Source organism: Psammomys obesus, unplaced genomic scaffold, assembly GCF_907164565.1.
Source record: "Psammomys obesus unplaced genomic scaffold, mPsaObe1.curated_primary_1811, whole genome shotgun sequence".
NCBI classification, from domain to species: Eukaryota; Metazoa; Chordata; class Mammalia; order Rodentia; family Muridae; genus Psammomys; species Psammomys obesus.
In genome coordinates this window covers 28,796,845-28,816,945 of record NW_026596057.1, presented here as the reverse complement: position 1 = coordinate 28,816,945, position 20,101 = coordinate 28,796,845, and the positions used below count along the sequence as shown (strand labels likewise).

Sequence of the window (20,101 nt, the reverse complement as noted above, 5' to 3'; positions counted from 1 at the left end):
GGATGAGATAGTAGGGAAGGAAGATCTCCCCTCCAATGGACTAGGGGAGGAACATCGGGGGAGAAGAGGTAGGGTGGGTGGGATTGGAGGAGGTGAAAGAGGGGGCCACAGCCAGGATACAAAGTACAAAGTGAATAAATTGTACTAAATAATAGTAAAATAATAATAATAATGAATAAAGAAATTATCATGGAGAGTAGTTGGAAGTTGTTGTTTGCCATCATGTGGCAGTGTCAGAGGCCGTGAAAAAAATCCCAGATAGATTACTAGTGAAGGTGCACAGTGCTTGCACAAACATTTTTGCTATCGGGGATCATGGATGACTACTGTGACCAAAATGTGTTGAATAAAGACAGCCTGATTCAGTAAGACAAACACTTCTATAAATGACAAAGCCAGAGAAGAATGACTGTCAAAGCCAATTGGAGCCCAAGAGATGATGAACGTATTCCAGACATTGGATACTAATTTATTGGACGCTGTTAGAACTGGGTTTTGCTTGTGTTCAGAATGTGAATGTGACTTAATTCTCCACTAGGAATAAGAAGTTAGATAAGGACCATGTATGGATATAACCTAGAACCTTTGCTCAGATGTAGCCTGTGGTAGTTCAATAACCAATTGGTTTCCCATAGTAAGGGGAACAGGGACTATTTCTGACATGAACTCAATGGCAGGCTCTTTGACCTCCCCATCCCCCAAGGAAGGAGCAGCCCTGCTAGGCCACATAGGAGGACTTTGCTGCCAGTCCTGAAGATACCTGATAAAACAGGGCCAGGCAAAGGGGAGGAGGTCCTCCTCAATCCATGGACTTGGAAAGGGGCAGGGAGAAGCTGAGGGAGGGAGGGTGGGATTGGGAGGGAATAAGGGAGCAGGATACAGCTGGGATACAGAGTTAATAAAATATAAGTAATAATAATAATAATAATAATAATAATAATAATAATAATAATAATAAAGGTAGAAAAAAAGAAGCTAGATAATTGCTTTTCTAATTTTTTCAGGATTTTTTAATTTCATTTCATTTTATTAATTACACTTTATTCACTTTGTATCTCCCATAAGCCCCTCCGTCCTCCCGTCCCGGTACCACCCTCCCTCTCTCTTCTTCACCCATGCCCCTCTCCTAGTCCACTGATAGGGGAGGTCCTCCTCTCCTTCCTTCTGATCTTAGTCTATCAGATCACATCCGGAGTGGCTGCATTGTCATCTTCTGTGGCCTGGTAAGGCTGCTCCCCCCTCAGGAGGAGGTGATCAAAGATCAGGCCAATTAGATTATGTCAGAGGCAGTCCCTCTTCCCATTACTATGGACACTAAACTGCCATGGGCTACATCTATCTGTACAGGGGTTCTAGGTTATCTCCATGAATAGTCCTTGGTTGGAGTATGAGTCTCTGGGAAGACCCCTGTGTTCAAATTTTCTGGTTCTGTTCCTCTCCTTGTGGGGTTCCTGTCCTCTCCAGATCTTACTATTTCCCACTTCTTACATAAGATTCCATGCACTCTGCCCAACAGTTGGCCATAAGTCTCAGCATCTGCTTTGATAGTCTGCAGGGCAGAGCCTTTCAGAGGCCCTCTGTGGCAGGTTTTTAGGTTGTTTCCAGTTTTTTTCTTCTGATGTTCATCCTCTTTGCCTTCAGACAACTAGGAATAGAACTTCCTCAGGATCCAGCCATACCATTCCTAAGCATATATCCAAAAGTGGCTCAAGTACACAATAAGGACATTTGCTCAACCATGTTTGCAGCAGCTTTATTTGTAATAGCCAGAAGCTGGAAACAGCCCAGATGCCCCTCAACTGAAGAATGGATGCAGAAATTGTGGTACATCTACACAATGGAGTATTACTCTACAATGAAAAACAAGGAAATCATGAGATATATAGGTAAATGATGGGACCTGGAAAGGATCATCCTGTATGAGCTGTCCCAGAAGCAGAAAGACACACACAGTATATACTCAGTCATATACACATATAATATAGGATAAACCTACTAAAATATCTACATCTAAAGAAACTAATTAAGAAAGAAACCCTGACTAAACTGCTTTTCTATTTTTTATAGGACGGGTAGTTAAAAGTCTTTCATTTCTTATTTAATTAAATTTTATTTTTTACATTAATTACATTTTATTCACTTTGTACCCCAGATGTCACTCCCTCCCTCATTCCCTCCAAATTCCACTCTCTTTTCTTCATCTCCTCCCATACCTCTCTTCAAGTCCACTGATAGGGGAGGTCCTACTCCCCTTCCATCTGAACCTAGTTATCAGGTCTCAGCAGGACTGGCTTCAATGTCCTCCTCTGTGGCCTGGCAAGGCTGCTTCCCCCCTTAGGGGGGGTTAAAGGGCCAGCCACTGAGTTCATGCCAGAGACAGTCCCTGTTTCCCTTAGTAGGGTACCCACTTGGATACTGAGCTGCCAAGGGCTACATCTGAGCATGGCTTCTAGATTATTTCTATGAATGGTATTTGGATGGAGACTCAGTCTCAGAAAAGACCCCTGTGTCCATATATTTTACTCTCCTTGTGGAGCTCCTGTCTCTCCAGGTCTTACTAACTCCCCCTTCTTTCATATAATTCCCTGCACTCTGCCCAAAGTTTGGTTATGAGAATCTGCATCTGCTTTGGTACACTGCTGGGTAGAGTCTTTCAGAAGCCCTCTGTGGAAGGCTCCTGTCCTGTTTCCTGTTTTCTCCTTCTTCCAATGTCTATTCTGTTTGTCTTTCTGAGTGAAAATTGATTATCTTACTCATGGTCCTTCTTCTTGTTTAACTACTTTAGGTGTACAGATTTTTGTATGTTTATCCTATATTATAGGTCTAGTATCCACTTATAAGTGAGTATGTACCATTTATGTCTTTCTGTTCCTGGGATACCTCACTCTGGATGATCTTTTCTAGTTACCACCATTTGCCTGCAAAATTCATGATTTCCTTGTTTTTAATTGCTGAGTAGTATTCCATTGTGTAAAAGTACCACAATTTCTGTGTCCATTCCTCCATTGAGGGACATCTGGGTTGTTTCCACGTTCTGGCTATTACAAATAAAGCTGCTACAAACATGGTTGAGCAAATGTCCTTCTGTATTTGAGCATCGTTTGGATATATGCCTAGGAGCAGTATAGCTAGATCTTGAGGAAGTGCTAGTCCTAATTATCTGAGAAATTGCCAGATTGATTTCCAAAGTGTTTGTACAAGTTTACATTTCCACCAGCAATGGAGGAGGGTTCCTCTTTCTCCATATCCTCTCCAGCATGTATTTTCACTTGAGGTTTTGATCTTAGCCATTCTGGTGGGTGTAAGGTGAAATCTCAGGGTCGTTTTGATTTGCATCTCTCTGAAGGCTAAGGATGTTGAGCATCTCTTTTAGTGTTTCTCTGCCATTCTATATTCTTCTATAGAGAATTCTCTGTTTATCTCTGTACCCCATTTTTTAATTGGATTTCTTGATTTATTTCTTTTTAACTTCTTTAATTCTTTATATATTGTGGATATTAGCCCTCTGTCAGAAATAGGGTTGGTGAAGATCTTTTCCCAATCTGTAGGCTGTCATTTTGTTCTGATGTCAGTGTCCTTTGCTTTACAGAAGCTTTTCAGTTTCATGAGGTCCCATTTATTGATTGTTGCTCTTAGAGCCTGTGCTTTTGGTGTTCTGCTCAGGAAGTTATCTCTTGTGCCAATGAGTTCTAGGCTATTACCAACTTTTTCTTCTAACTGATTTCTTATGTCTGTTTTATATTGAAATCTTTGATCCACTTGGACTTAAGAGTATTTCAAATTGTAGGTACTTCAGAGTTTTGGAGAGACATTATTATACTAACAGTCTTTGGAAGTGATTTCAGGTATATTAAAAGAATGAACTTAAAATTGTTAAAATAGTTAAAAAGTGTGGAGTTCTTAAAAATTATACTGTTTCATATTGTGACATTAGAATTAATATGAGTGTTTGGGTATAAATAAGAAAAGTTATGATTTAAGAGTGATATGTTTGTACATCAAGGTGACAAGAGGCCAATTGTGATGCTTAATTTTATGTCAAGTTGACACTAGCTAGAGGCATTTTGAAGAGTTCACCACAATGAAGAAGATTTTCTGCAAGAATGACCTGTGTACAGCCTGTGGTGCATTTTCTTGAATGATGATTGATGTGGGAGGGCCTATCATACTCTTGGCTATGTCTCTCCTTGATTCTTAGTCCTGGGTGTTATAAGAAATTAGTTTGATGTATGTGTCTGACCTAGGTCCTCTCCACATATGTTATGGCTGTGTAGCTTGGTGTACTTGGGGGAGTCTGAAGAGTGCATGTGGGGACTCTCTCTGACTCTTTTGCCTGCTTCAGGGACCTCCTTTTATCTACAAGGGTTGCCTCTTCAGCTTTGATATGAGGTATGTGCCTTATTTTAACTTCTTATGTCATGTTTATTTGCTATCCTTGGGAGGCTTGCTCTTTTTTGAAGGGAAACAGAGGAGGATCAAATCTGGTGGAGAAGGGAAGTGTGATGGGGAGTTAGAGAATGGAAGGAGAGGAAAGAGGAGAAACTGTGTTGTTGAGGGTATTAAAATTTACTATTGTATATCTTTTAGTTAAGCAGCTGTTATTCCTAAACAGCAGTATAGCCAAATCACCACACAGAGACTAGGATTTATTTAATTAACCTAGAGTACAATACTGGGCAAAAGTTACTCCATCCTAAACCTCCAAGCCCGCATGATTTCCTACCATTCAGATTCACCCATTATACTTGCTTTTAGGGATATCTTAGGTCTGGTTCATTTCTCCACATGGTTCCAAAACCTCTCCTCCAGATTCTCCTCTTCTCCTTCCCCTTGTTTCCTTCCTCTTCCTCCTACTCCAGACCAGGATGTCCTATCCTATCTTCTCCATTGCTCAACATTGTGGCTGGTTGTTTTAATTGACAATTTAGAGAACAAATGGTGGCATGTTTACACAAACTTGTTATTTAGAATAAGCATCAAAATGCAATGTCCAGATTGAAACTTGATAGTGGGGGAGAGAAATCAGCATTTGAATGAATAAGGGTAAATTGTATACATTCCAAAAGAGCATTATACCAACATTGTATAATATATGTAATTAATGAAAATATAATATATGATAGAATAATAATTAACTAATTAGCTAATTCATTAAATAAATACACAAATAAGAAAGAAAGCAGGCTAAGAAATCCATAAAAAGTAAGCCAGTAAACATAATTTCTTTAGGGCCTCTAGTTTAGTTCCTGTCTTCAGATTTCTTCCCTGAACTCTTTCACTGGCTTCTTTGTGTGATGGATGGCATTGTGGAACTATAAGCTGAAAACAAAACAAAACTTCTCTTTCCAAGTTGTTTTAGGCATGGTGTTTCACCATAGCAATAAAAACTCTAATTAAAACGAATTCCTTGATCAAATAAAAAATAACTTTTCAGAATATTGTCTAGACATTTAATTAATATTGTTTTAAAGTAATCAACATAGGAGCTGATTTTTTTTTTAAGTATGGGAGTTCTAGGTAGGTTTTATGTAAGAGGCACAGAGGTCCTTGGGCTCACAAATAAGCAAGGGGGGAGCCAGGAACCAGAAAGGTTAAACACTAAGGGATATACACTCAATGTGAAAGATGTTTAACATGTTTTAGGCTCAGAAGGAAGTGTGGGTGGCACTAGGAGGGGAAAAGGAATGGGACTGCAACAAGAATGTAAAGTGAATAAAAACAACAGAAAAACCTCTAAAAATCAAAAAGGAAAACAAAACCCTATGTGTTGTTATTAAATCATCTTTTCTTCTTAAATAAACAATGTGTTACTTCTTATTATAAGCATTACAACAAATCACAAGAAAATAAACATATGCAACTAATAAAGTGTAGTCAAAACAACATTAATATATTTCCAATAAAATATCCAATATAACATTTGACTTACATTTTTTATATTTAAATTAATATATGGCTTATATTCACCAACAATTGAAAGACATGCATATTTTTCTTTTTTTACCATTTTATTTCACACATGGTTTTCTTTTTTATTTATTATTATTTAATAAAATTTATTCACTATGTATCCCCCTCTTGTCTCCTCCCACACTCCCTTTCTCTTCTTTCCCTGTGTCCTTTCCCTAGTCCACTGATAAGGGCGGTCCCTCTCCTCTTTTATCTGAAGCTAGCCTATCAGATCTCATCAGGGCTGGCTGTATCATCTTCCTAGATGGCCTGGCAAGGCTGTACTTCCCCGGGGGAGGTGATCAAAGAGGCTGCCACTAATTTAATGTGAGAGGCAGTCCCTGATTCCCTTAGTAGGGAACCCACTTGGAGACTGCAAACATAATACTTTATCATGTTAGACACAAAACACAAGCTAAACTCAAGCTACTCTGAAGGCACAATATAATATTTAAAAGAATTAATTTTCAGATGATGTATTGAGCATATTTTGTAAAATAAAATTACTGAAGGAACTCTTATTTTTAATTTTAAGCGAGAATGTGCATATTTCAACTATATATATATGTTTGAATTCCAGCTTTAGTCCACAATAAAGTGATTAAATGCAGCTGATTATTTCAATCTACTTATATCTGTTGAGGCTTGCTATGTAACTGAGTATTTGGTCAATTTTGGAGAAGGTTTTGTGAGGTGCTGAGAAAAAAGTATTTTCTCTTGTGTTTAGATGAAATGTTCTGTAGACATCTGTTAGGTCCATTTGATTCATGACAACTGTTAATATCTTTATTTCCCCATTTAATTTCTGTCTTTGATGATCTGTCTATTGAAGAGAGTGGGGTGTTGAAGTCTCCTACTATTAATGTGTTTAAGCTTTAGTAATGTTTCCTTTATGAATGAGGTTGCCCTTGCTTTGGGGCCATAGATTTTCTGATTTGAGAAATTGTCTCCATGTATTTTTCTCTTGATAGGTATGAAATGTCCTTCTCCATCTTTTTTGATTAATTTTGGTTGGAGGTCTATATTATTAGATTCTAGAATGCCTATTCCACCTTACTTCTTGGGTTTCTTTACTGAGAAAACCATTTTCCAGCCTTTTTCCAGACATTATTTTGAGGTAATGTCTATTTTTATTGCTGAGGTGTGTTTCTTGTATGCAGCAGAAAGTTGGGTCCTGGTTTTGTATCCTTTCTGCCAACTTGTGTCTTATTTTTGAGAAGTTGATGCAATTGATGGTGAGAGCTATTAATGACCAGTTGTTGTTACTTCCTGTTATTTTGATGTTTGTGTTGATAGAGTGTGCTTGTGTGATTCCTTCCTTTTGGCTTGCTGATGCTAAGTTATTCATTTCTTATGTTTTCCTGGGTATTGTTGGCCTCCTTGAGTTGAAGTTTTCCTTTAAGAATTATCTGTATCGTTGGATTTGTGGATATATACTGTTTAGCTTTGTTTTTGTCCTGGAATATCTTGCTTTCTCCCTCTACGGTGTTTAAAAGTTTTGCTGTGTATAATAGTCAGGCTGACATCTGTGGTCTGTTAGTGACTGCATGTATGGAGAGGACTTAAAACCTCTGCTCAGATGTAGCCCAGAGACTCAGTCTCCAAGTGAATTCATTTTTAAGGGGAGCAGGGGCTGTCTCTGAGATAAACTGTGGCAGGCTCTTTGATCACCTTGGCACCCTGTATGTTTATAGGCATCTTTTTCTTTAGGTTGGAGAAGTTTCTTTCTATGATTTTGTGGTAAATATTTTCTGGGCTTTTGGAGCTGTGTGTTTTTTTCTTCTTCTATTCCTATTATTATTAGATTTTTGTCTTTTCATAACGTTCCAGATTTCTTGAATGTTCTGTGTCACAAACTTTTTTAGATTTACCATTTTCTTTGTTTGATATATCAATTTATTTAATCATATCTTCTACTCCTTAGATTCTCTCTTCCATCTCTTGTATTCTGTTGGTGAAGTTTGTGTCTGTAGTTCCTGTCCTCTCTTCTAGGTGTTCCATCCCTAGGAATGTCTCAGATTGTGTTTTATTTATTGCTTCTAGCTTCATTATATGGCCTTGAACTGTTTTGTTCATTTCCTTCTCCTGTTTAATTTTAGTTTCTTGTACTTTAATTTCTTTAAGAGACTTTTCTTTTCAATTCTTTTACTTGTTTGATAGTATTTTCCTGTGTTACTTTTCAAGCTTTATCTTCCTCCTATAAGGCCTCTAATCATTTTCATAACCTTAGATTTAAAATATTTTTCTTGTGCTTCAATTGTGATAGTATCGCTAGGGTTTGCTGTGATAAGACCGTTGGTTTCCAGTGGTACTATACATGGAGTTCTGAGTTTTGTTGCTTATTTTCTTACCCTGGCCTCTAGCCATCTGGTTTCCTCTGCTGTTCATCTTCCTGCTGGTCCTTCTGCTGGTTTCACTGTCTGTGTTCTAGGGGAGCAGGTTGAATGGTCGCCAAGCTGTAAGTTGGTTTGGTGCTACACGTGCCTCCTTGCTATGGGGAACAATGGTTCCCGGCTCACCTCCCCTGACTTTGCTGTCTGTGCTAGTCTTGGTGTCTATGACCCAGGTGGACCAGGTAGATGCAGAGCTGGCAGAGAGATCTCCAAGCCTAATGGTAGTCCAGTGCCACACAGCCAACATATAGGGTTAATGTACTGAACCAAAGTGAAGAAAATTCAGATATAGTACCAAAGAACATATTTCTTTTTGTTCTTTGTTTGTTTGTTTGTTTTGCATTTCTAACTGGGCTTTATTTTGTATTCTCTATGCTCAAATGTTCTCACATTTCAATTCTTCCATATAACTTTGGAATATGGGGTCTGCATATTTGCTTTATTTATATTTTCAAATAATTATTCTAACACATAAGATTACAGAAAAATCATTGTGTCCATATCCAGGTCTGCTAAAGGCTCAGTTTCAAGTGAGGGTTAGGAGATGCAGCAGACTCTGTGAACTAATAGAAAATATGGCTCAGTTCCTAGCGCTTGTTGTTCTAATGCTTGTTTACAAAATCCCAGGCAACTTATTCATTGCTGCCATATTTCTGGAAGAAATCAAAGATGTTTGTTTTGTCCTTGCAAAATCAACAGCTTTCTGCATGTGCTTTATTAAACATACTGCCAATTTTAACTTAGAAAAATATTAACCTTCAGCCATTGATATTATGGGTGATTGTTATCTATTCATCTTCCCATGAGATATGAAATAATTCAGAATTTTTATCTATTCCTATGCAAAGTCATTTAGCATAATATAATTCCATTTATTTTTACCTTTTTATTCATTTCTTTCCTTTCTTTATGTTTTTGTTTTGTTTTGTTTTTGGTTTGGTTTTGTTTTTTTTACATAATATTAGCCCATACAATGTCTAAAATTGAAATTGTTTGCTTTGTATTTCCTTATAGTTTTTTTTTTTTAATTTGAATCTGATACCTAAGCTTTTAGTTGTTCATTTTGTTAGTATTTGCGGCACATACTAGTTAGATCTCAATTCATATGCACTGGATATCCGGCATTTCTCAATGCTTTATTGAAAATAATGTGTTTTTTTTTTCTCTCCAATTGTATGATTCATGGTACAATAAGAGCAGGTATTTCTTGTAAGTGTTCTGCTCATTCCAACTGTTTTCTTTTCTTTTTTTTAACTTGTGGGTTACATGAAGACACTGACTTTGCTTTATAATAATGATCTTAATTTTTTGCTTCTTTTCCTTGCTGTAATATGTAATATGCTATGGGAATTTTTATATTATATTTCAGATGATAAATTTCCTATGAATATTCTGTAACCCATCTATTTTAGGTGTATTAGTTATAGCTATTTGAATTTAATATGTTAGTACTATAACATATCTAAATTGGTATTATTATATTAAAGACATAGATGTCACACATAGTCTATAAACTCAGGTAACTAAATTAGAAAATCATCTCTAGATGTAATTGGGCTTTGTTTTGAATTGCCTTTTGTGGAAATACATGAACAATTCTCAGTTTAATGTTGCATTCTCATTTACACACAATTTTCTTTTAAATTTTGCTTGTTTGGGTTATAGACACCAGATGTTTTGTCCTCATTAAGATGTGCAAAAAAATGTGTAAATACTAGCCCTGTAGGGGATTCCAATAAGGTACTGGATTAGAATCCACATCTGTGTGACCTGGGGGAGAGGAAGAAAGAGTAAAGAGCAGAAGATCATCTCAGTGCTAATCCATGAGAAGTGAGCTGAAAAAATAGAAGGGTGGTGCAAAGAATATAGATGAGCTACAGTGAGATCTCCAAATACCTTTGTGGTGTGCAGATATCCTGTACTCCTTGGCCCTAGCCATGGGTGCGGGTCATGTTCATCAGTGCTTGCCAATGAGATGTTGTCCTTTACTAAGCATGGACACTACGGGAATGACTAAGTGCAAAGAGACTAAGCACATTAGGGAGACATAACTAGACCTGGGTAATCAGGAGGAGAAGGACAGCTGGGAAGCTCTTACTGTAGGGATGTGGTGTGAAACAGAAGCATATTTTCCACATGTGCTCCATGGGACTAGCTTGAAGAATGTATGGAAAATTACAGCTCTGCCACAACTTTGTGAATAGCACCACTGGGACATAAAAAGTGTGCTAACCCTGACACTATCTTTCAGATGAAGGCATATTTTCTTGCATTAGAAATCCAATGACAAACAGTATACATTCAAGAGGAGAATCCCTAGCAACAAAGATAGATTCTTTGATTTGGACAAAGAAAACTGTTGTAGAAAATAAATAATGAGTGTCAGACTATATTATGCTTATTATTAGCCTTATAATTATTGTGGCAGTATTATTTAACCCACTATCACAAATAGTAAAACACCCATACCTGATAGATTTTATAATTGCTTTATTACATTGGTCTGGGCAAATATTTCTATCCATCCTGCCTCAGTCACCTTACCATTCACCTTCTAATCCCCACCCAATGCCATCTTCCTTAACCATCCTCATCTGAACTATATTTCATTCATAATCTTAGAAATACTTGCTTATAGTTTTCATCTTGGAATTTTCTCCACCCATGCCATCCTTGGAATCCTTCCTCACAACCCACGTCATTCCTTCTCCATGCTAAACCATTGCAGTGTCCTCCTGCCTCCTATCTTCCCATCTGTCACTCTCTACCATTATTCTCTTGAACTTCAAAGCCCAGGAATCTTACTCATGCTTACCCCATTCTGCCCTGCTCACAAATAGGCCATCTAATCAGCCAATCAAGTAGGTTTACACAACAAAGATAGGTGTACTCAGGTAATAATCAGCATCAATTAACAAACATCAGACTAACACCCAACAGAAAGCGTTCTTTGAAATTTGCAGTCTTAAATGTTCCAGGGATAACAAGGTTCTAGGTTGCAAGTGAGGGAAGGGGTACAGGTATGGGACTGGTAAACTCTATGGAAAAGATCAGAGAGAAAAGTAAGAGGCAGGGGTCCTTTTATCCTGGGCCCTTCTCAGTGGTGACCAGTGATGACATCACTGGTGGCTAGGCAACCTAGGAGTGGGCTAGTACATCAAGACTTGTAAACTCCCATTCGTGGTTTTTCCTATATTGGAGAGGGGCATGGGAGGAAATGAGGGAGGGTGGGTGGGTTTGGGAGAAAATGAGGGTGAGGGCTACAGCTGGGATACAAAATGAATAAACTGTAAATAATATAAAAATTAAAAATGCTACATACAACAGATATGATATGAAAGAGAGTTATTGGATGGAGGTGGAGAGAGAAAAATAAAGACAGAAAGAGAGAGACATGGTGGATGACCCCTAAATTCTCTCTTAAAGAAAATAAACTACAGGTGTGCATTTGTGAGCTAGTCTTCTTTTTAGTGGAATTTATTTTTGCATCTATTTTGCATCTCTATACACATTTTGCCATTCTTGTGGCTTCAGAGAGAAAATATTTTTTTTCTGCTTTGTTAAATAGATTAACTTAGTCTTATTCTTTGATTTGTATCATTTATTCTAAGTGTTTACATCAGTGTCCCTCTTGTAAAAAGTCAATAGAAATGAAGAAATATTTTAAGTGTAACCATTTATTTAATCAATATAAAATTCATACTTCATGAGAAATACACTTAAATTTTTCATATTATGTAGTAATATTTTTCTATAATTCCATATATTACAAATAGTTAGTAAAGAAATATGTGCAAAAGGGAGGAGGATAATATTAGGAAATTCATTTACATATATTTCAGAATGTGTAAGTTCTGTAACCTTGATTGAAAAAGCATTCTTTCTTCCAAATTTTGTTCAAGGATACCTTAGAAACTGTATAACTAACGTGAGGATATTTGATAATATGACATTTAAATGTAAAGACAACTAGTAGAATGGTTAAAATAATGATTTTTAAAATATATACTTTAAAAATATAGATGAAAAGAAGCAATGCAAAATAGGCATTTTTAAAACTGACCATTTTATTTTCCAAAAAAAACAATATTTGACCTGTCAAATCTTTATGAATAATTATTTTAAAATCTAAGAAAGAGAAGTCAGTCTTTACCAAGAGCAGCCAATGTTTACAATGCAAGTACTTCAGAGATAATGACTAGCAGATTTCCCTAAATGAGGGCTTTTTATCAAGATAATCTATCTCTTGTAGGGTAAAACATTTTAAAGTTCACATTGGCATTTTGGGTAAGATTCACAGTAGTAGATAAATATAATTGAATGCAAATAATGTATTTGTTTAACTTACTGTCAATATAGAACATTGAGTACTGGAGATACTTTGGTTATTTTTATAAAATGATGTGGAATATAAATTTTAGCAACTCTTCGGTGAAAGCAGAAGTAATCATACAAGAAAAATTTAATAAATATGAAAAGAATACTTAATTGATACAATAAACTATAATTAAATAATATTTATTATTGATGAATGATTATATAAATATACTCTAAAATGATTATATAAATACATTCTAGAATATTCTAGAATATTTATTAAACATACAGATAAAAATATGCACTCAGAGACTCAGAGTATAAGCATGATACACAGAATGAATAAACTATTCTCTGGTAGAATAAAAAATAGTTATATAATACTATCAAAAGCTCTTTAATGAGGTATTCTACTTGCTTAACAAAAAGGAAAATTTTCAGTCATCTTTCAACTGTAAATCAATGATTAATTGCTATATTGAAACCAAGAGATGATTATTGCTGCAGCTAGATGTGCAGAAGGACTTAATAGACATTGAATCATGGTGATGACATAATCACTTAATATACAAAATAAAAAGGCAGCTTACTTGCTGATATTAATCATTCTGTAAAAACCCAAACTGGTTAGAATTTCCTAACTTTTGGGACATGTGTAGTTCAGAAGTTGAATGGTTAGAATATGAGTTTACATCTTTGGTAGTTTAGTGATTCCTTTTGTAGAACTGCTGTTTCTTAGTTGGCTCTAGAACACATGATCTTTTGTGTGAGTTTGTTGCTAAATTATTGACTTCCAGAAGCAAGGGATGATCATACTGTGATTATTCTACAATATTGTTAAGAACACTAAAGACAGAAGAGGAAGAGACAGAGAGGGGAAGAGAGAGAGAGGTGTTCCTTTAGTTTGAAATAATTGTGGTACTGAATTACATGGGAGCTGCAAAACAAACAAATAAACAAACAAAAACAAAAAAAAACAATGCATTCCTGACTTTACTAGAATATTTAGATTTCATTGATACTGTGAGAATGGGAGAAATCTGAGAAATTCTGCTTGCTCACATGTGAAACAAACAAACAAAAAATAACTTAGAGAACCTATATGTCACTCAAGATTCAGAACCAGATAATAAAATTTAGAAATGAAGTGTTTTATGGTTAAGTCCTGTGACAAATAAAATTAATTTTCTTGGGCATTTTAATTCCTCATCGCTTAAAATGATGACAATACATTGGAATAATAATGAAATGTGTAAAGTATGTGACTTTATATTTTCCTTTCTGAAGCCACCCACTGTACTACTCCATGTTTAATGAGTTTTGTGGGTGTTGCCACTTTAGGAGTTGGAGGTCTGTATCTCCCATTACTAAAAGTCCTCCTTAGGATCACCTTTATAGATAGCAGAAAGTTCCCATTGTGCTGGTTTTTATAATTCCTCTCAGCAGTGTCTCTCTCTATCCCATCTCCCCATCATTCAACCCTTCCCACTTCACTTTAATTTATTCTAGCCTTCTGTACCAGGAAAATTCCTGTGTCATGCACTTATCCCTCCTCTTCCTAACCTGTCCAGATCTATGGATTGTAGCTTGGACATCACTTACTTAAAGGCTAATATTCTCTTTTAAGGTATTACATATCATATTGTTATTTCTGGGTCTGGCTTAGCTAATGGGATGATTTCTAATTTTTTTTCTTCATTTTGCCTGCAAATTTTATGGTATCTATCTATCTATCTATCTATCTATCTATCTATCTATCTATCTATCTATCTATCTATCTATCTAACTATCCATCCATCCTGCAGCTGTATAACACTGCATTGTATACATGTAACAAATTTTCTCTATTCATATTTCTATAGAAGAACATCTAGGTTGTTTCTGGTTTCTGGCTCTTATGAATAGCCTCAATGAACATGGCTCTGCAAGTGTCCTTTGCAGGATGGAGTGTCATTTCGGTATATGTACAAGAGTGTTTATAGTGGGATCTTGATACAGATCAAGTCTCAACTTTCTTAGGAACTGCCATATTGAATTCCATAGAGACATAACAAATTTGCACTCCCACTAGCAATAGAAGAGTATTCCTCTTGCTCACATCCTACCTAGCATGAGCTGTCACTTGTTTTCTTGTTCTTAGACACTTTGACAGGTGTAAGATAAAATCTCAAAGTACCTTTCATTTGCATTTCCCTGATGGCTAAAGATGCTGAGCATTCCTTCAAGTGTTTCTTAGCCATATGAAATTCATCTCTTGAGAATTCTCTGCTTATATTTGTACCTCATTTTAATTGCATTATTTAAGATTTTTGTATCTAGTTTATATATTTTACATATTAGACTTCTATCCAATGTAGAATTAGTAATTTTTTTTCTCTTCCTATAGGCTGCTGGTTTATCCTATTGATAGTAGTTTTACCTATACACGATTATAAAAGTGTTTTAGTTTCATGATGTCTCATTTATTAATTGTGTATTTTAGTGCCTGAACAATAAGGTGTTCTGTTCAAAAAGTTATCTGCTGTGACATTGTGTTTGAAAATATTCCATACTTCATCTTCTTCTTAACACTCACATAAATCACTGTGGCATCCATTTCTATCCACAAAGCAAAGGCTCCAGTCCATATTTAAATTTTTTTGAAAAATTTCCAACCTTACAGAACTAAGCTGAAATGTACTAATATTCCACTCTTATATTTCCATGACAAACAAGAATTCTTGAGCCAAAGAAAATACCCAAAAAACAAAACAAATAATCAGAGAAGCTTATAAAACTAAATATGGATATCTCAGCATAACTTCTGAACATAGAAAGGAATTAAAACACTTTAACTCAGAGGCAGGCTCTGTGATCACCTCCCCCTGGGGAATGCAGCCTTGCCAGGCCACAGAGGAAGACAATGCAGTCAGTCCTGATGAGACCTGATAGACTAGGGTCAGATAGAAGGGGAGGAGGACCTTCCCTATCAGTGACCTAGGGGAAGGTCATAGAAGGAGAATAGGGATGGAGGGAGGGATTTGGAGGAGATGAGGGAGGGAGCCACAGCTGGGATTCAAAGTGAATAAATTGTAATAAATAGTTAATAAAAAATTAAAAAAAAAACAAAGAGATCATGTGTGAATGATAAAGTGTGTAGAAATTGAAAACGTATGAACTATTTAAAACCTGGAATCGCTGACTGTTTAGAAACTACACAGATGGATCATGGTGGTGGTGAACAGCAGAAAGGGGCTATGGATGAATCTGCTCTTTTCTCCCTGCACCCCAGGCTACCTGTCTCTGAGGAAAGCTGGGCATTGATTAGATAATTAGCCAGGCTAATGCTGGTAGCAGATCCAGTGATGGTAATCTGTTGGAGTGCTTTTAAAAATAATCTTTTACTTATTTTTTTATATCTCTTTCTCCCTAATCACCCCAATCCCTTCTAACACCCCAACACCAGGTAGGAGAGAGAAAGGGTTAGTGGGAGAGCTGGTCATCAGCTATAGTCATCAGGTTCCTTGGAGCCAGTCCAGTCCTCTTTTCAGGAGATCTCCAACTCCTTGACTCACTGAATCAACAGGAACCAGAAGTTACAGGGAGAAACAGCAGCCTTGTTCTTTCTCAGAGATCCTTCACACTCACTGGGCTCTGACAATCATTCTCTCTCCAGAGTCCTTAGATTTAAACTATCTGCAGCTGCCAAAGAGTTTCTCTCAGGACCCACTTGAGGCAAATAGTTTGTTGCTGGGGACTCTCTGAATCAGTCTCACATCCCACACCTGGGATTAAAACAAAACCATGTTTGAATCCACAACAGTAACATGCCTATCAGTAGATCCTTCCACTGGATTTGCAATTTTGATCAGTGCCCCAGACATCTGACAGATCTCATTAATTTTGATGTCCTGATATCCAATTAGGCAGTCAATCAAACTATTTGAAATGGTGAATTCCTCAAAACAGTTTGAGCAGATTCATCCAAACCCCAATAGCCTTTCACCTCTGGAAAGCTGAATTCAATGCCACTGCATCCTGTGTTGCCATGGGTCGTGGGCAAACGAGACTGTTGCATTGCAAACTGATGCAGCTTCGTTAAATCTGGCTGTGGAATGGCACACTGCCCATGAATGGCATAGGCCTGACCACCTGCAAAGATGACTGGAGAACTGGAGGGTTCGGGGTCGTATGGGATGGTCACCCCCTTCTGGGAGGTCTCTGACATGACCACACAGATCTATTTGACACCTTCAATGATAGAATGCAGAATGCCAGCAATAGTGATTGTCACTCAGTTGAGTTGGGGAGCATATCCCCTGCTACCCAGACCTGAGCCCCTGTACTCCCTCTTATTTTCTTGATTTTACAACCACCTTTCCACCTTTTCCATTGAGAAACCACTTTCATAGTGTCCTCAAAGTTTGGGTAACTTGTCTAAGCATTTATATGGAATTCCAGAAAGTAATTTCTTTATGTCTGTCTTTATTCTGTTTTTATTCAGTAGAGAGTTGGAGAGTTTTCATGAGTTTATAAGCTTTTGTTGTTCCTATGCTGTTGATATACAGATTTAATCCAGGGTGTTCTGATAGGATACATGGAGTTATTTGAATTTTCTTGTATTTCTTGATACTTGTTTTGTGTCCATGTATGTAATCAACTTTGGGGAAAGATCCATGATGTGCTGAGAAGAACATATATTCTTTTGTGTTTGGGTGAAATGTTCTGAAATCCTTTAGGTCCATTTATATTATAATGTCTGTTAGCTCCAGTATTTCTTTATTCGGTTTTTGTCTGGATGAACAGTCCACTGATGAACAGACAGTGAAGTATTGTATTCTCCCAGTATCAGTGTATGTTGGTCAACATGTGACTTAAACTGTAGTAGTGCTACTTTTACAAAAGTGTGTGCCTCTTTTAATGGAGGACATAGATGTTAAGAACTGAAATATCATCTTGGCAGATTTTTCCTTTGAGTGTCCTTTCCTGTCTGTTTTGATTAGTTTCGGATTAAAGTCTATTTTATGTGATATTAAGATGGCTATACCATCTTGATTCTTATGTCCATCTTTTACCAACACTTTACCTGAGGTATGTCTATCCTTGATGTTGAGATGTGTTTTTCAAGTACATCAAGGATGGATCCTATTTTAGATCCATTATGCTGGCCTCTGTCTTTTTGTTGGGGAATTGAGACCATTGATATTGAGGAATATAAATGACCAGCATTTTTTGATTAACGTTATTTTGTTGGTGGTAGTGGTGTTGGGGTGGTTGTGTTGTGTGTGTTTGTCTGTGTCTGTGTATAATTGTGTGGTTCTCTATCTTTTTTTTAATTTGCTGTTATGACATTCTTAATTCCATGTGTTTTCATGGGTGTAGTTAACCTCCACATGTTGTTTTCCTTCGAGCACCTTCTGTATTGATGGACTTGTAGATATATATTGCTAAAGTCTTACTTTATCATGAAAGATCTTATGTAAGATATCATGGAATATCATTTCCTCATCCTGCTCCTTTTGGGATAAAAATAGCCACTTTTTTCCAGGTTTACCACCCTCTTCATTTCAACTTGTTGCTCATATTGGGAAAGCTCTCTCTGCAAAGTCAGGTTAATGAAAGTATGTTTATGTTCCGCATACTCCATGGCCTTGCTACTCTGGGCAATTCCCCAAACACAAGCACAACCAGCCCCAGTTTCACTTTCAAGGTTAACTAGAACTGTCTTGTCGAGCTAGTAAAACTAAATTGAGTCAGGGGTGACTACCTTGTTCCACTGTAGCCCCTGCCCCTTTGTGGGCTAATTTCAGTTTTGCATTGATAAATTGTCTCAACGAATGTCCCGAGTCTGAGCTGTGTCCCTGATCACAGTCAGTCATAGAGTATACATTCAATAAACCATCTATATCCAACTGAGATTGGTGTATGAATGGTTTGTACGGATTCCTGTGGAACCTAACAAATGGGCTGGGCTCTATGGTCTGTTAGGGTCTGCAGCACATATTTTCAATCTCTTCTCACTTTTACAGTCTTCATTGTGAAGTTGGTGTAATTTTAATGGCTCTGCCTTTATACATTATTTAATTTTTTCCCGTTGTAGCTTTTGATATTCTTGTGTGAGTGTGTATGTGTGTGTTGTATATTTAATCTTTTGATTATTACCTCATAAGGTGACTTTCTTTTCTGGTCCGATCTACTTGGTGTTCTGCGTGTTTCTTATACTTTCACAAGCATCTTCTTTAGATTAGGGAAAATTTCATCGAAATATCATTTTGATAAAAACATTATTTTGGCCTTTGAATTAGATTTGTTCTCTTTCCTTTATTACTCCTATTATTCTTAGGTTTGTTTTTCAGTTTTCCAGATTTCCTGGATGTTTTGTGTCATAGGGTTTTAAATTTAACATTTTCTTTGTTGAGTATCAGTTTCTTCTGTTGTATCTTCAATGCTTCATATACTCTCTTTCATCTCTGGTATTCTGTAGGTGAAGCTTGCCTCTGTAATTACTGTCCAAATTCCTATTTTACTTGATTTTTTTAACTTGCGAAATTCCCTCCATTTTTTGTTATCTCATTTATTCTATTTTTTTTAATTTTATTTTTTTCTTATCAGATATATTTTATTAACGCTGTATCCCAGCTGTGTCCCGATCCCTCATTCCCTCCCAGGCCCTCCCTTCCTCCCTCATCTCCACTGTGCCCCTTGCCAGGTCCACTGATAGGGGGGACCTCCTCCACATTCATCTGATCCTGTTTTATCAGGTATCTTCAGGACTGGCTGCAAAGCTCTCCTCTGTGGCCTAACAGGACTACTCCTCCCTTGGGGGGTGGGGAGGCCAAAGAGCCAGTCATTGAGTTTCTGTTAGAAATAGTCCTTGCTCCCCTCACTATGGGAAACCAATTGGTTACTGAGCTACCACAGGGTACATCTGAGCAGAGGTTCTAGGTTACATTCATACATGGTCCTTGGTTGCATGTCAGTCTCAGAAAAGACCCTGTGCCCAGATATATTTGGTCCTTGTGGAGCTCCTATCCTTTCCTCATAAGACTAACTCCCCTTCTTTCTTATGATTCCCTGTACTCTGCCAAAGGTTTGGTCATGAGTCTTTGCTTTGAAAACACTGCTAGTTAGAGTCTTTCAAATGCGCTCAGTAGACTCCTGTCAATGTTCAATGCGCATCCCATCTGTCTTTCTAAACAAGGATTGATCATCTTACCACATGTCCAATCTCTTGATAATCTTTTTTAGGTGTATAGATTTCATTATGTTTATCATACCTTATAGGTCTATATAAGTGAGTATATACCGTGTTTGTCTTTCTCCTTCTGGGATATTTCACTCAGGATGATCTTTTCTAGATCCCACCATTTGCCTGCAAATTTCATGATTTCCTCCTTTTTGATTGCTGAGTAGTATTCCAATGTGTAAAAATACCACAATTTCTGTACCCATTCCTCCGTTGA

General features: G+C 36.9%; 1 pseudogene; it reads right to left on the bottom strand.

Moving 5' to 3' along the window:
* Positions 1-15,864: 15,864 nt before the first annotated feature.
* Positions 15,865-17,048, bottom strand: LOC129689290 (poly(rC)-binding protein 2-like; annotated as a pseudogene).
* Positions 17,049-20,101: the final 3,053 nt, after the last annotated feature.